We start from the raw sequence: 18,715 nt of genomic DNA on the forward strand, positions 1-18,715 counted from the left end.
GATCATTTACAACCACATTTGGTATTGAAGCCGCATTTCACCTGCATTTTGGAAGTTCAAACTCGGGGCACCATAGAAGTCCATTGTATCAAGGAAAATCCTGAAATGTTTTCTTCAAAAAACAATTTCTTTACAACTGAAGAAAGAAAGACATAAACATCTTGGATGACAAGGGGGTGAGTATATTATCTATAATGTTTTTGTTCTGGAAGTGAACTTCACTGTTATTCTTTCAGTGTTTTTATAGTAAAAGTAGAGATAAGAAAGCTGCAAACTGTATCTCTCGTTCCAGCTTGCTTACTGTCTTGTACATTCTGTCAGCCCTCTCTCTTCTTGACAAGTAGACTTTATACATTTAGTGTTTTAGAACACCTCTAGTTCTTAAGTTAGTTCAAGCATCTATTTATTATAGAACAGTTCCATGTATGGTTCAAAAGCACTCATATGTTATGTTTTTATCCACAGCTGTAAATATTCAACAGTTTATGCCAGTGCAACAACCTACCACAACAGCCTCAACACTTGGGACACAGAGACAATCGCAAATAGTCAGCATCACAAAGAAGGCAATCATGAAGGCAGAGATATTGCGGTCTTAATTCCTCAATTCCTGTTGTGGTCTCAATTCCTCTGGGGTCTGAGGGTGTTTTGGTGCCCTGGAGCAGTTTTGACATGTCCTGACATTTGTGCTATTTTCAGTATCTTAAAAACATATTAATGGCTAAAGTCTGGTTACACTGTAATCAGCACAAACTGGGATACAATAATATGTAAGCAACATGAATGTACATGTTTGTGTTTTTGAGGAAACAACGTTTGTGTAGTTAGTGAAAAACTAATTTTTTTAAGTCACTGAAATAAAGCCATGAAACACATATAGTACATTTTTTCACAAGACTTTTGAGAACTGTATGTGGTAGGCTAGAGTTTTTTCTACAAATTGATGTGAAAATCATCTTGTTTACTGGTTCAGAGAAAACGTCTCAGGTTACGTATGTAGAGGTCTAGAGGTCGCTATGGGAAACGTTGTCTGCGTGACCCGTGTCTGAAGCTTATATATAAAAACTACAACCGTACTGACCAGCGACAGCCTATAACGTCACTGCCGGTGCGACTCGTCGCCGTCGGTGCGTCATACCAGTGCGACCACATAGTATGAAAGGATGCCGGTCGAACATATCACCCGCTTCTTCGTCTGAAGCTCATGTTCGAAATATGGCCATGAGTCTAGAGAAAGCAGTGTCTCGTTCCCTTCTCAGGGAACCAAGGTTACATACGTAACCTGAGATGTTCCCTTTCGAGAAACTCGAGCTGCGTCCTCTAGAGGTCACTATGCGGAACGGTTATACCCACGTTGCCATGCTGAGGGGAGCCACCGCCAGTGTGTTGTTAATGCCACGAGAGGCGAACCCACTTATGCAAATTCGCATATTACAACACAGGTAAACAGTTAAAGACTCGCCTCCGTTCTTTGCAAATGCATTGCGATGGGCACATCCAATTCCCTCGAGAGCTGGACGCGCTGCTCTTAACCACACACACGGCCCGCAAGCTAGTGCAAGCGGGTATGAAAGCACGACAGTCTCTCGTAAGAACCAAGCATTGAATGCAACAATCACATTCAACTCCCTCAAGAGCTGACATTCGCTTACTTCTCACCATACATACACAGCTCGTGAGCCATATGAAAGCTGCGGGTATCAGAGTGTGCTTGCCTCTCGCAAGAGACAAACCATAAACATAATGAGCGCAATAAACTCCCTTGGGAGCAGAAAGCGCTTGCTCTTTTACCACACATCGTCCCGGTGAGAGAAATGCACACCATTCATGCTTAGCTACAAAGAAAAGGTCAGTTTGAAGATGAAGAAGAGGATGATGTGTTCGCACCCTTTCATACTATGTGGTCGCACTGGTATGACGCGCCGCCGGTGACGAGTCACGTCGGCAGTGACATCATAGGCTGTCGCCGGTCAGTACGGTTGTAGTTTTTATATGTAAGCTTCAGACACGGGTCACGCAGACTAGAGGACTAGAGGATGCAGACTAGAGGACACAGTTCAAGTGCCTCGAAAGGGAAGCAGAGTGAGTTTCTTTTAGTTGAAACAGCTCAGACTTTCATTTTAGTCTAGGACTAGGCTTAAGTCTTGTCTTTGAAACCCGGCGCAAGACAACTAAGTTAAGAACAAATTCAAAAGTGCATATAAATAGGAATAATGGGCCTCATTCATGAAACTTGCGTAAATATATAAGTAATTTCTGAGTAATTTGCATGTAAAACAGACCTTTCCAAAAACTCTCCTCCGGATTCACAACTGCTTCATAAACATCGGATCTGATTGTTAAACGTGTATGTTAATGAATTCCAATCATTCGTAAACAGGGCGCATATGCACGCTCATTCACAATTAGCATAATCCCCGCCTATGAATTACAGCTACGCAAAATGCGTGTCCAGAACACAATGGAATAGCTGGTCTACTTTCTCAGGTTTGGCTCCAGTATATTGCAGAGATGCATAAAAAAAAAAAAAAAAAAAAAGATTCAACAATCAATATTTCATCAATGCGTTTCGACCAAAGAGTTTTTAGCCAGATGCAAAAAATGTCAGGCGCTCTTATGAAAACGGACAGCCGGTGGCTTTGGTAGCAGTGTTTTTCCAACTGAGGTGCTTTGTTTGCAATGATTTAGGATATCCACGGCGGTAACGTTTTACTAGCATTTCATTTTTAAAAATTTTACTATATATAAATAGCACTAAACAGTATTGACTTCTCCTCTATTTACTGCTGGGTAAATAGTGACAGTGACAAGCGCTGTACTTTACAATTATCAACTCGGCTATAAAAATAAATAAATAAATAAATAAAAAAGAGAGCAAGGGCAAATTAACTTGTATTTATTATGGCAGTGCATTAAAATTCAGTGTCATCAGATTGCTAAAAAAGAACACATTTTACTCACCATTTACACATGGTAGGGAGCAAGTGATCTGTGTATGAGCTGATCATTCAGTTATTCCACTTGTATTTCATTTTTCATTTTTTGTGTATTTATCACCACCATTCTGCTGCTGACAAGTTTCCCACTATGAAACTCCCCCAGGCTCCCCCTGGGATTCATAACGGCTTTATTTAGAGTCTTGTACCATGATGAAAATTATGTACATGTAAGAAAAAATATTTTATTTTAAGGGACAGTAATTTTAAAAATTAGCTTACTTCATGAAGTATTTCAGAGATTGGGCCCTGGGTGGCAGTGAGAGACTGGAGACAGGATGGAGGTGGTCCAGAGGCAGCAGCACTGCCACTGAGAACAGACCCATGGACCTCATAGTGGGCCTTGTCTCTGAGGTCTAATGAGCTAAAGTGGCCATCTGCTCTAGGAAACACTACCACATTTGCATAATCGGTGAGGTACAGGCTCTGGCTGCTCACCTAAAAAAAAAAAAAAAAGGTTTTCTTAAGGATGCACAAACACAACCATCATGGAATTCACTGTAGCCTTTATTATTTAGGTAGATACAGGCAATCACTACAATCAAATGGCAGATTTTTGTTTTACTGAGGATGTAGGAGAACGCAGTTTGTGGCGTTATCAAACTGTATTGCACAGAAGAGTGTTTCTATCATTGAGATGAAATGAACTAATCTAAATGGTGTAGACAAAATGCTAAAAACCTTTTTAATACAGTCTGAATATTATAAACACGAAAATAATTCCTAGCAAAATGTTTAGACCGCGTTAGTATTAGCTTGACAGACCTAATAAACTACAATGATCGGGGATAAGGGGAGAAAAACTGTTGGCATCCCCTAACTGGACGGTTCTAATAGATCAGTAACCTATGGACTGACACTTGTGCGGTTAACAAAAGTAGTTGTCCATCATTGTCTAGCTACTCTTACGAACATGTACCTTTTTTAATAATAAAGGTGTAGTAAAGTTAACCATGGATTTCCACGTATTTATTACAATGACTCTTTTGTGTAGGAAGGATACACTCAATGTCACAGATTCAAAATCAAGTGTCAGTGTGGTTCGCCGACCTACCTGGAATATTTTAGAAATTTTCTCCACCATCATGTCCTCCTCCCTCAATGTGACTCTTTTAGCCGAGGTGAAAAGCACAAATGATAATGATAAATGATCTATTTCGTCACAATATGTTGCCTCAGAGTCCGAACGTAGGCTACCTGTAACCACACATGGTTGAGTAGAGGTCATACATTAACTGCGCATGCGCAAAAAGGTAAATCTTTGGGAGGAAAATGTAAATTAGCCGTATTATTTAGTTTTGGTTTTCCTGTTTATTAATTTTTTGGTTTAGATTTTGAAAAACAGAAAAAAGAAATCAGCTGTCATTTTTTGGCTTATACAGAAAAAACGAAAAATGAAATAACTTGTTTTGTGGAACAGGAAAAAACAAATAAGGGCATACAAAGGGAAAAACCAAAGAAATAGTCCACAGCGGTGTGACATTACCCCCCCCTCCCATAAGGCGCGACTCGCACCATAACAAATACACCGGGGAGGGGGATGGGTGCCCTGGAGGCTTGTGCAGGGCAGACACAGGAGGGAGAGGAGGTATGCCTCCAGGGTGGATCAGGGAGCTCAGGGAGCCACGGCGGAGCATACAGTCCGGGATGCCATGGCAGGTCAGGGAGCTCAGGGAGCCACGGCGGAGCATACAGTCCGGGGTGCCATGGAGGATCAGGGAGCTCGGGGAACCACGGCGGAGCATACAGTCCGGATGCCATGGATGATCAGGGAGCTAGGGAACCACGGCAGAGCATACGGTCCGGGGTGCCATGGAGGATCAGGGAGCTCGGGGAGCCATGGCCAAGTACATAGTCCAGGCGGCCATGGGAGGTCAGGGAGCTCGGAAAGCCATGGTCAAGCACACAGTCCAGACGGCCATGGTGGATCAGGGAGCTCGGGAAGCCATGGCCGAGTACATAGTCCAGGCGGCCATGGGAGGTCAGGGAGCTCGGAAAGCCATGGTCAAGCACACAGTCCAGACGGCCATGGTGGATCAGGGAGCTCGGGAAGCCATGGCCGAGTACACAGTCCAGACGGCCATGGTGGGTCCCTTATGGCAGATGTGGCTTGCCATATTCTCAGCCGTCAATCCAGTGCGCGGGGCGGCTGCAGGCTTATTCGCTGCAGGCTTACTCTTCCAGCCAATTTGAGCGTGGGGCGACGGAAGGCCGACTCAAGCATGGGGCCGTGGCTGAAGTCCGTGAATGGAGTCTGTGAGCGGGTTCTGGGCTGAGGATGAGGGAGGAGCTCTGGAGAACTGGGGTGAGCGAGGGAGGACCGGAGGAAATGAACTCGTTGGAGCAGCAGGCGGAGGACACTGGCTGGTGCTGAGCTGGAGCGGCCGCGTGTTTACGGATGGGGGGAAGATTAGAATCTTCCACATCGACATAGAAATTGGAATTACAGAGAGCAAGGACATAGTTGATAAATTCCGCTATGGGTCTGCGGCAATCGTCAGGAGTTATGGAACAACTGGTCATCTTTTAGCCCCATCTGAAAACACGCGTTAATCATTGCATCGCTTCAACTCACCAGGTGTACAACGCTCAGGAATTCCTCCACGTATTGCTCCAAAAATGGTTTAATAGTTTAGTTCATAGTTGCAGTCATAAGTGAATTTAGTTAATATAGTAGCTTTTTCATTTGGTAGTTTATAGTAATTCATTTAGTTCAGTTTGTTTACATATAGTATGTATATAGTAACATTTATTTTCTGTTCATTTAAATGTTTTGGTTGCATTTAATTCGTAAATAAAATATTTATTCTCTCATGCTTTAAATTTATAAATACATTTTCTATTCAAAAAGTTGTTCATCTGATATTTTCACACACAAATACATTTAGGTTACCTCAACAGTTAGTATGTTTAACTAGTATGTCTAATTATGGACCACATAGTTATTCTTTGTGTTATTTTTTCGTTCAATTTCGCAAGTGCAGTTATGGATGTTATTTGGACCAGTTAGGTTCAGCTATGGAGTCTCTAAATTATAATAAAGGCTTGAGCAAAGAAACATAGTCCAGGAAGACGACTTTCCCAGTACTTCCAACTGAGAATGATGAAAATAAAAAAAAATTTGTAAGCTGAGATCCCACCTCATATAGCAAAAAACAACTGGGACACAGCTATCTGCTGAATTTACATTCTCATTAAAGCAATTAGCTCAGTCAGACTCAAATATAACATTCTCATAAAACAATTAACAATATAACTCAAGTTAAACTCAAATATAACATTTACACAGAATATAGATTAGGACAAAACCGATATTAAATCAAAAATTATCCTACAAGTGCATAGGCACTTGTTTATCAACCATCACCGATCATTATCAGATTAGCATTCAACAAACTTAGACAAAAACATAACAAAAGTGTTAAACACTCACCTGATGAAACACTCATAATAACTTTCACAAAAAAGGAAACAGTTTGTTTACCTTTTGTACATTTTTTTATAATTAAGGTATCATCATTGGCATTCTGTGCATTTTCCCTTTGTGTTTTACTCATAGGATGGCAACAGAACATTGTGTAAAGGTACCATACTGTAGTATACTTACCTGTGACTACTCTTCCAGATCTTTTCAATCCTAGTCCTGGGAGACCCAATGTTCTGCACAGTTTGTATGTCTCCCTTATTTGACGCACTCAGTTCAGTAAAAGGATCTCTCTCCTAACGAGCTGATGATCTGAATCAGGTGTGTTAAATAAGGGAGACACACAAAATGTGCAGAGCAGTGGGTCCCCAGAACCAGGAATGAAAACCACTGCCTTAGAGCAACGGTTCTCGATTCCAGTCCTGGGGGACCCCTGCTTTGCACATTTTGCATGTCTCCCTAATTTAATATCAGGAGCAATTTAACACACTGATTGAGGTCATCAGCTTGTTCCGCTCATGGATCTCTTAATGAGCTGTCTTAATGAGCTGATGATCTCAATCAGGTGTGTTATATAAAGAAGACATGCAAAATGTGCAGAGCAGGGGGCCCTCAGGACCAGGATTGAGAACCACTGCTCTAGAGGTTGTTCCCCAATCATCTGGGCACTGGTAAACCACTTTACCGGACTTTCTGTTACCCACTGAGGAGGAACTTTATGACTTACAAAGGTCAAGTAAAGTGGATGCCAAATGTCCACTGATTAGGAAACAGCCCTTTTTGGTTTTGAAGAGATACCTACTTGACACCCTGCTGGAAAAAAAAAACCCTGTTGGTTAGCTGGTCACCCAGGCTGGTTTTAGCCTCATTTTTATGCTGGTTAACCTTGGTGATCAGCTAAAATGCCAGCTTAAAGGAGAAGTCCACTTCCAAAACAAAGATTCACATATAATGTAATCACCCCCTTGTCATCCAAGGTGTTCATGTCTACAACTAGATTTGGGATCGTTTGAAGTCGCATTTAAACTGCATTTTGGAAGTTCAAAATCAGTTCTGCACGCTCCTCTTCTCCATTTTAAATTGCACTCAATTTGATTTGATACTGGCGCAATATTTGCACTGGAGCATGCTGATTACCACAGGCGGCAAGGGGCGTGTGCTACCACGTGTGCTTGAAAGCCCTTGTTTGCTTTCTATTGTAATGTAATATGCAAGTGAAATAACTTGCTAACTTAATAAAATAACTGACTTTTGAACATACCTACCAATTACAAGCCTCCTTCAAAATACAGTTAGGAGTCAACATTGGACCTGTATTTGTCTTCTTGTTCTTTTGCATTTTATGGCGGTTAGCAAACCAGCTTATGGTGCATTTCCGCCACCTACTGGAATGTAGTGTGGAGCTTTGACAGTTCATTAACTAATTCTCAATTATTCTTAAAGTTGTGTTTGTTTCTAATAACTACTGCAGTGAAAGCTGTTGCATCAGGCAAGTTTTGCAATGTCATTCACATTGTTTTATGGCATACATAGTCCACTCCCTAATAAACGAATTTTGCCTATTATTTTTTAAAATATATGAATAAATGTGTAGTATTGAAATGTGTAGTATTGTAAAGCCTTTCTTATTGGAATGTATGTGGTCAAAAAGTGTAGAGCTCTGCACCACAATACACATACAGCACACAGCTGCTGATCACAGCTATAGCGTTACAGGTGCCATGTATGATCTTTTTTGTAGTAATATTTATTTATTTATTTATTTATTAGTATTATTTTAAATAGTTAATATTGGCAATACCATATTGTCTGCCTATACCAGTATCAAAGGTTGAGGAAAAACGGGACGAGGACACTCAGAAAGGACAGTGAAAGTGAAAAAAGAGAGGACATGGCTAGTAAGGAGAGACAGGGAGCCACCAGCAAGTCAACTGGGTCTATTAAAAAAAATTAAAGAGACCAAAAAAAATGCAAAGGCAGCTTTAAGAAGAATAAGGAAGGAAATGCAGCTCTCAAGAAGATGATGAAAATTAGGTACAAAAATTTAAAGAATATTTTCAAAAGACCAAATTAACACATTAGGCAGACTAACTACAAACAGGATGAAATGGAGCAATGACAATTAAGAAAGCATTAAAAATTCTCTTTGGCACTGGTCCAACAGGCTACAAGACCCTACAGGAACCACAGATTCCCCTGCCAGAAATCAGAAACCTGCAAAGAAGGATGCAGTGTGTTAAATCTGAACTTGGTGTGCTGACAGAGGTCTTCAATTTCCTAAAACTGAAGATAGATGGATTGACAGACCTTGAAAAGGAGTGTGTGCTGTCCTTGGATGAAATGGCAATTACTCTATGTGTGGAGCTGCACATGCAAATTATACGGTGATGTCACTTTGCCAGGTCACACAGGAGCAGCAACACATGCTTGTGTGTTTATGCAACAAGTAGTGGCATATCATTACAGTGGCAGTTCTACCAATGGAGCAGAGTACAAGCCAATAATTACCAAAATAATACAGAGGGCAGCATCAATAGGGCTACATGTGCTTGATGTCACCACTGATATGGGTAGCCCTAACAGGGCATGTGGAAATCATTTGTGGTCGACCACAACAAAACATCTGTGCCACATCCATCAACACCAGAAAGGCTTTCTATATTTTTTTTAATTTTTTATATTTCATGCCTGATGTCCCACATCTGGTAAAAATTCTAAGAAGTGCCCTTGTCCATGGACAGGTGTTTAAAATTCCAGAGAATGATGTTAAAAAAAGAGATCCTCCCCTCCAACGAGGTTTCAGTGATCCCTATTAAGAACTTATTGTCCTTTCAAGATGGGATGGCATTAAAAATAGCTCCCCATCTATCAGCTGCAGCTATCGAGCCAAGTCACTTTGAAAAAAATGAAGGCTCGTCCTGCTCTCAATGTATTTAGTAAGCCAACAAGTGCTGGACTAAAATACATGGTACAGCAAGAAAACCACCCTCTGTCCTACCTGACTACAGTGTGGTTCCTAGAGCAAATTGACCAGTTTTTTTTTTTACCTCATGTCATCTCGTCATCCAGCAAAATCAAGATGGCGCAGTATGATATGGCCATCACCTTCCTCCAGGATATCATCCATCTACTCCGAGAGATGAAGATTGGTCAAATGGGAGGAAGGTAGCCTGTTCAAAATGGGGTTATAATGGCAACAACATCAATTTTGGCCATACAGGAGGAGATGCTAGCACGAGGACATAGGTTTGTGTTAACCTGAAGGTTCACACAAGACTGCCTTAAAACTACTTTCAGCTGTCTAAAAATCCCATACCAACTCCAGGGGAATTCCACAATGCTCTGAGAATCATTTCTGTGGGGCAGTTTCTCACCACTGTCAGGACTGGGAGCTACAAGGAAGACGACAGTAGCATTTTGGCAGACTTCCTGGACACAGTGTAACAAAATGTAACTCCAACAGAGTGGAACAGCTGATGGTGGAGAACAGAACAGCACATGACCTCACAAAAACTGAGAAATGTATTTTCTTTCATCTTCCAGGCTACATTATCCACAGTCATCAAATTTCCCAGCATCTGTGGAAAATGCAAAACTGCAACACAGTACAATGATGACAATTCTGCTGGAGATGACAGCATTTTAGTTAACTTAAGAGTTCCAGGCAGTTGCTCTTCGTCGTCCCTCCCAAGAATCATATGACTTGACCCAACAAATTGAGGAACTATTTCGGTCCAAGACTGCTTCCACCCTCATGGAGGTCCCCAATGCAGTGGATGTCGTGGAGAAAAAAGCTCTGGCCCTTTCCACTAGGCTTTCATCATGCTGTCGAGTAAAAGAAAAAAATCATTAAAAGATTCAGAAGCCTGAGGTTGAGAATTGAGCAAAAGAGATACGAAATGACAGAAAAAAGCAACACTTAAATGATGGCAATCTTGCACTGTAAAACATTTCCAGGATTTCGCATATGTAACTGTAATATTTCACAGTAAATTACATTATTTTCACTTTACAGGCGTTTACTGTTATATTTCACAGTATAATGGCATATTCAAAATTTTACTGTTGAACCAATCCAGATGGAGCAGTTACAGGAAACTACTGTAAATTCTGCCTCGCGTCTGTGTTGCACCCCTGAAAAAGGGAAAATTAAGACATCTATAAAAGACGACACAAACTCGTACTGCTGTCTGTGCATTGAGCTGTATTGGCTGTGACTAATTTCTTTCTTCCTTAAACAATTATCACATGCATAACAGAGTTCTGAATAAATGAAAACATAAATACAATAAATCACATCAGCATATGTTCAAAGCCAATATTACAAACAACACTTCATGTAATACATTTTTTAACTTAACTCACGTCTGTGTGCCCACTTATAACCATAGCATGAGTCATTTCTTTGTGAAAATACTAGTTCTTTTAGTTTTCAACATCAACTAGTCCTTCAGAAACTTTTCCACATTTCATGAACGAGATAACGATTCAGTTAATGATTCAGAGTCCCAGCTCAACTAAATACCAGAGGTGGGACCAAGTCATTCTTTTGCAAGTCTCGAGTCTTTACATTCAAGTCTCAAGTCAAGTCCCGAGTCAAGACGGGCAAGTCCAATTTGAGTCACAAGTCCTCCGCTTTAAGCATCAAGTCGTAAAGTCATTAGTGCTATTTGCCCAAATTAGTGTCTCTGTATTAATTACTACAGTAAATTTAATATCAATAATAGTCTATAGTAAGTATAATATAAAGATATAATAATTTGTGGTGTTTCATTGAGGAATGAATCATTGTTCTTGAAGAAATATGGGCCTATGTGAATGAATAATTTATTTTAAGTCCCCTGTTTCATTTGTTAATGAATCAGTGATTTTAATGAATCAGCTGAGTCAAATTATTTAATAACTTGCTAAAACATAGTACAGACACTCATTTATCGCCACCTACTGACGTAACATTAGGTCTACAGAACATAGCTTTATTGAAATGATTGACAGGTATCATTTATAATATTTACAAAATATTTGTAAGTCCTAAACTGATACATTGATACAGAACATTAATTACTGAGCAAAGAGATACATGAAATGAAGCAGGAAAGTAAATATATAAGAATAGTTATAATCAGTGGTGTAGTGGAGGGTATACGCAAGTACAGAGTAGACCTATACCCACTTAAAACCCCTCTGATGCGCACCATTCAGTAGTGCCCTGCATTAGCCAAAATCATGACAGTCCACCACATCCAGTCATGTGTGAATAAATGCAAATATTCACTAAAAAAACCCAGTAAAGACAGTGGTGATGCGGCCAGGACCGTGGTGCCGGCCTCCTTTTAAAATATGTTTGATGATTGCACCTGATGCGCCCGCGTCTGCTCAGTCTTCCGCACCCGGTCATACGTGAGAGCATGTCGGGGGAGGTGCGCTGTGGTGAAATAATAATTTTTATTGATTACTGATTTGAATCATTACATTTTAACGAAAAAAATACCTTACGAAAAAAAAGATGCAGGTTTTTACGATCAGAAATTTCTGAAACCGGTAAACCCCTGTAAACTTTTCAGTCCAAGGATCCAGTAAACGAATGTGTTCAAATAGTAAGTTTAAACGGCTCTAATACAGGGAAAACCCAACCGATTTTATCAGAGATTGTGAAGAGTCAGGGAATAAATGAAGCGTATACCCACTTCAGGCGAGAAGGTCCTGGCTGCAGCCTGCAGAATGGGGTGGAGCTGCATGTGGGGCAGGGCTACATGTGTCACCCCGCCCACAAATTATATCATTGGTCAGCAGGATTTTATTTCCACTCGTTTGTCGCTGCGTTGGTGAGTAGTTGAGCTACGAGTTTTGTCTTATTTGATTAGTTGTAATATTTGATTACAACATTGCGTTCATTATGTCACTAATGAGCGATTGTATAAGGAGATGTGAAGTAGTTAAAATAAGACTGCCCTCGTGTGTGTGTGTGTGTGTATTATTACATGTTAAATGTATGTGGTAACAACGGAAGACACAACAGGTGTGCCTCTGCTAATAAAACAGTGATGTTAAACTGCAGTTTTGTATGACCAATAAAATTAAATACTCAAACTGCATTATCTTCATGTTCTTTGAGTTTATTCCTCTTCATATATTGTTTAGTCCAACGCTTTTGGACTTCCAACTTTCTTTAACATGAGGTAATCTCTATATTTTATCTCTACATGTACACATAATTTATTGTGAAAGGTTTTGTTATCAGAACAAAGCAATAGCTGTCATGTAGTTCTTATAAAAATGGCACTTTATCAATTCAATTCTAAGACAACATTTTCAGAAACTTTAAGTGTTGAGTTGGTGACAAAAAAAAATACATTAAATACAAGTAAATGCGTAAATAAAAATAAAAACCCATAAATAATTTAAATTTGCAAATAAACATTAATCGTTGCGATATACAGTTCTTAATGCACAAAGATATGACAGGTCGAAAGCAGGAAGTGGATGCTTGCTTAGAAATAATAATGAAATTTTGCCCAAAATAATGAATGAAAACATAATGTATTATGTTTGGTATAGATTAATATAACGTGTAGATAATTAACGAATTCATAATATATTGTTTATTTTTGTATGTAAGTTAATATCACGAATGATATTCTATATATATATATATATATATATATATATATATAGTTTCAGCTGTGCTCTTAACCGCATTTCCTGTTTACAGAGGTGTCTACGTCATTACATGTCATTAGCCAACTGGACCATTTATTATTATTATGACACGTAGATAATTAACGAATTTATAATATATTGTTTAATATTTTATATGTAACAGATATTTAATATCACGAATGAATTGTAGCTTGAACTATGCTCGTAACCGCATTTCCTGTTTACGGAGTTGACTACGTCATTACATGTCATTAGCCAATTAAAGCATTTGTGGGCGGGGCTGCATATGGGGGCGGGGCTACACACATCGCCCCGCCCACAAATGCTGCAGCCGGGTATACTTGCTTCAGGCACCACTACACCACTGGTTATAATATATACAAATGTTAAATAAAAAATAAGAAACCATCCGTGAATGGATTTAAAAGATTGGATGGGATGTTTTTTATTATAGTTCTATAGTATTTTATGTTCTTATACAGGCTATTCCTTCAACAAATATCCATAATAACAAATTATTCAAATTTCATGCTGTCACGGAGACGATCAAGCGCAATATCAGTTATAATCTATTTTAGTCTTTGTTTTTCTTTATTCTATTTCTTCTGTAAGATTATGTGGATGAAAACACTAAGAAGCGCTCACTTAGTGTCTTTGGCTCGTTGCCAAAAGCTGCGAGAATCATACCAGTGTGACCATACGTGTTTTTTTTTTAAATTAAATATAAGGTAAGCCATAAAAACTTCTGAGTCACAGCCGAGTCACAGGGCTCAAGTCCAAGTCAAGGTTTGAGTCATTGTTGTCAAAGGCTGAATTGAGTCGCAAGTCTTCCTTTATTATGTCAAGTCACAAGTCCTCAAAAGTCATGTGACTTGAGTCCACATCTCTGCGAAATACTATTTTAACAGTCCATTCTCAGTCATTTGGTTCTTGTTAAACGCTTTAGCTGTTCACTGATGACTTGTCACCAGATTTTGACATTAAATTTACCATTTGTTCTCAAAATTTACAGTGATTAAGACATTTTTCCAGAGCATAATGTTACAAGAAAGACTGTCCAGTTTAGCTCCTCTAAGTATAGAGAATGCACACGCTCGCAACATCGACATTAAGCTGCAGTCAAAGTCTTTGCACACCAAAACGCTCGGAGTATGCAAAGGATTTGGTAGAGTTTTGCTTGTTTGTGATTGTCAGCTCATTAAAAAGAATAAATAAGTTCATTACAAAAGTTGGTATATATATAGAAAGCTAATTTTCTCACTGAAAGACATGAATTTTGCTTGTGTGTGTGTATATATATATATATATATATATATATATATATATATATTTTTTTTTTTTTTAAAAGAGTTAGCCAGTCGTATGTATGGCACGGTGTTTGAACTAAAACATGCTGGCGTACATTGATTTTATTGAGCTTACTATTAAATAAAATGCAGACCTTGGCCTATAACAGATATTTGTGTATTATTATTGTTGAGGAATCAAATAAATCAACAGCACTTTTGCCTCCACGTTCATAGACTAAATATATTTATTCCTGCAGGGATTTCAGTCTGACTGAAAAGCAATATCAAATACACGCATAATATAGACTATGCTATTCAATAATAATGTCAAATGCATCAATGGCAATGATAATTCACCACATTCATTACTGATAAATCAGTTATATAAATGGGGGGGATGGACTCAGGTGCACAATAAATTTTCGTGCATGACATCACAGCTGGTGGGAGGGGCCTCTAAGATGTGCGGTATGCCACTGGTTGTAGGTCCCATTGTCACGTTGTTAGCAGTTAGCTTACTCATGTTTGAGCGCTAAACCAAAAAGTTTAATGTTTAAACCAAAAGTTTACAGGAAAAACAACATATGAAAGAGTCAGGAGTGAAAACTTTGAATGTGAAAATCAGGGTAAATTTAACTTACTTAGTCTTCTTGGAAACATGTAAGTAGCTTCTGAAGGACCATACTAAATTAAAAATGTATATATTTAGGGGAAAAAAAAGACAAAATGTACATATCTTCATTCTGTTCAAAAGTTGTTAAACTGATCATTCAGGAAACAACACAGTATTAAGAATCAAGTGACAAGTGAATGTAAACTTTTGAATCATTTTTATAAATTCAACTATTATTTTCTCTTGTGGACTGAATGTCTTATGTGAAATACCTTATTCGGGTCAGTACTAAATAAAAAATAAAATTTTGTATGATCAATGATTTATTTGGTGGGTTAAACAAGTGGTGTGTTGCAGATTATACTTTTGTGTTGTCTTGGAGACCAGAGAGGAAGCTGATTTTAAAATGATGCTGCATCCTCTGCAAAAGAACATATAGAATGATGTACACTGCGGTGTGCTAATGCTCTGCTTGGATAACTCACACACCTCTACTTTGTTGCAGAACTGTTCTTGACTTTCTGTTTGTGATGGAAATGTTTTCAAGCAGCTGTTATTTAAATAGTTAGGGTTAATATTACCTTGTTCTGTCACCTTTTTGGTCTGTACTGCAGACCACCAGTGAAGGTGGTGACTGGGAAATGACATCTTCTTCATCCCACTTAAATGGAACTAACAGCTTTCCTCTCTGCCTTTTTGTTTATAGATACTTCTTGGGCATCAATCCAGAGACAGGCACAAATTCGAAGAGGCAGAGAGGACATATCAATCAGCAAGTCTGTACACTTATCAGGAAAGTCACTGAGTTTGAATGGATGTCAATCTAGTGTGTAAGCACTGTTCCAATGCCAAAATGGACACACCCAATTCTTGCTTGTGTTAAAATAGATGTAGTCATGTAGTAAGATTATCACTGAATATGTCACTGAATATGTTCTCTGGTGTGTCCTGATTCAGTGGAGAGAAGCTTGCATGACCATCTGAACCTCTTTGCTGAAAAGTTTAGAACTTTATTAAACTATCAGATAAATGTGTAAAATTGATTTTGTTGTTTTTGTTTGTTTGTTTATTTGAAGTGGACATCTTTCCAGCATTATAGGTTATTGATTATAGGTTATTGATTCCAGTGTTATAGGCTAAAATAAAATGTCAAAATTACAGTATTTTATAATAACTTAGAAGTAAATTTTTAGTTAAAAGTTTTTAATTGACAATACATTTTATAGTAAATTAAAAGAACATTACTGGCTACTGATTTGCATTACTATTACAGTTTGCACTGTAATTCTACAGCAGAATACTGCTAAATCGCAGTAATCTGATGGCATTAACTGCACAGCTAAATACAGTAGTTCCACAGCATCATACTGTTATATTACAGTATGGAATAACTACTGTGAGGTCACAGTATACAGCTGTCTTCTTAGTAATTTACTGTGAATTTACATACAGTAACTTACTGTAAAAGTAATGCAACTTGTAGCCAGTAATTTACTGTGAATTTGTTGTCAAATATTTTACAGTGTGGAAGCAAGAGTCAATCCACAAAAAGGAAAACAACCAACTGTAGCCAAGTTTTAATATCTAGCAGCCAGCTATCAGCTCCAAATGTGCTTTCCAACCCATTAGCTGTTGCAATAGAAACACCTGGACTAACTATTGTTAGACTAGGTCTCTTTATGAATCCAAATGGGGTGTGTTTGAGTCTTGGTGCACAACTAAACATGAGATTCCCTTTCAGTGCTCAGTGGCAGTTGTTCTATCAAGTGTTTTCAACCATAAAAGTGTTTCTGGCTGCTATATTTGCTTGTCACATTGGTTTTGATAATAGAACTGTTCGGTAGCATCCTTTGGCATGCAGATTCATGAAGGGTGTGCACCGTGCTTTGCCAGTTTCAAAACTGCTTTCCCCCTTATGGGATTTTGCATTGGTGCTTGATGCCCTTTCCATGTCCCCAGTTGAGCCGCTGGACAAGGTTGATTTCTAAATATAGTCATTTAAGATGGCACTGCTAGTAGCTTTTATTTCGGCAAAGCGTGTAAGCAAGATTCACGTGTTTTCAGTGCATTCAGTGTGCTTGCAGTTCATGTCTGGGGAAGCAGGAGTAGTTCTGAAACCTAATCCTGCATTTATGCCCAAAATAGTTAATGCTATCATTCCTCTTGAGTTAAGAGCCTTCTATCCACCACCTTTTGATTCATCAGAACAGCAAAAGTTAAATACATTGTGCCCAGTGTGTGCTTTGCACATTTATACAGAAAGAACCAGAGGATTCAGAAAGAGTGATCAGCTGTTTGTTTCTTGGACGAAACCCCGTACGGGTAAGCCAATTACTAAGCAGCGTCTATCGCATTGGATAGTGGAGGTGATTTTATTGGCATATAAGGGGCTTCATGTGCCCCCACCTGGTTTACGTGCACATTCAACAAGGGGAATGTCAACTTTGTGGGCTCTATTTAAAGGAATCACGTTACAGGATATTTGCGAAGCAGTGAGTTGGTCCTCACCGCATACATTTGCTTTTTATAAACTGGATGTTACAGCTCAAACTTCAGCACATGCGAGTCAGACTTGTTCAACCCCGGATGTGTTGATTGTGGTTGGCAGGAGACTTCGAGACAGGCTATCTGGCAATACGGGAGTTAGGATATCCCATAGTTCGACACCAAAACGTATGCTTGAAAGAGAACAATAGGTTACTAGCGTAACCCCGATTCTCTGAAAGCATTAAGTGAGGTGTCTCACCAGATCACCCTCTGTGCTGTGTGAAGAGAGGAAGAGGTGTGCTTGTTTTTAATTTTTAACTGAATGCCTCACTTAATGCTATCTGTGAACTGGGGTTATGCTAGTAACCTATTGGTTTATCAGTTCATGACCCCTTTAAAATGAAATAATTTTTTGTATAGATTTTTTTTAAACCTTAAATTTAACTTAAAATGACCTTAAATTTGCACAAAAAATATTATAAATGCAGGCCAATTCAAAGCTCCATGCATGACAATGAGCAAAACAAAAAAAGATGTCAACTTTTTAAGAACATTTTTATTAATTACTTCCCTTGGTGTATGTTCCATTATTTTGGTATGAACCTTTTTGTTTTTTGTTTTTTTTTGTTAAATCATGGTAACAAATAAATACAGTGCTCTTACGTTTTAACTAATATGAAAAACAATTTGATCAACAATTTAATTAATGGACATTATATTTGATAGCATATCACAGGCAGGGATGTGTAGTGCCAGAATAGATTTGTGAAAAAAAAGGACAGATAACAAATAAGCATGTATGTGGCCTGCTAAAATACATAATTGAATTATTAAATGTAAGTTTCAAATCTGACTGCAATGGTGACAAAGTAAATATGCACAAATATGCTTTAAATGTGTAATAGTCAAAAATACTAGCTAATACCATACAGTAAATAGTAATCACACTTAAAGCACTGCCGTCATTGTAATGTTTCACTGTAACAGTAGTCAAATATCTGAAACATTTAACATACATGATGATTAATTAGTTGAGATTAAATGTTATAATGCTGTACCATAACTGTTATTGAAATTGCCAATAATTTATTTTATTATTCTGTCCTCATTCATAAGTTAAAATGCCAAAATGTTTTGTTTTTTTTTTCATGAAAGAGTTTCACACGTTTTCACACATGATTCATCAACACAGCTTCACTGATGATCCGTTTGAAACATAAAACCCAGGATAGAGCAGCTGAGTGAA

This window comes from Labeo rohita, unplaced genomic scaffold (assembly GCF_022985175.1).
Source record: "Labeo rohita strain BAU-BD-2019 unplaced genomic scaffold, IGBB_LRoh.1.0 scaffold_93, whole genome shotgun sequence".
Classification (NCBI taxonomy): Eukaryota; Metazoa; Chordata; class Actinopteri; order Cypriniformes; family Cyprinidae; genus Labeo; species Labeo rohita.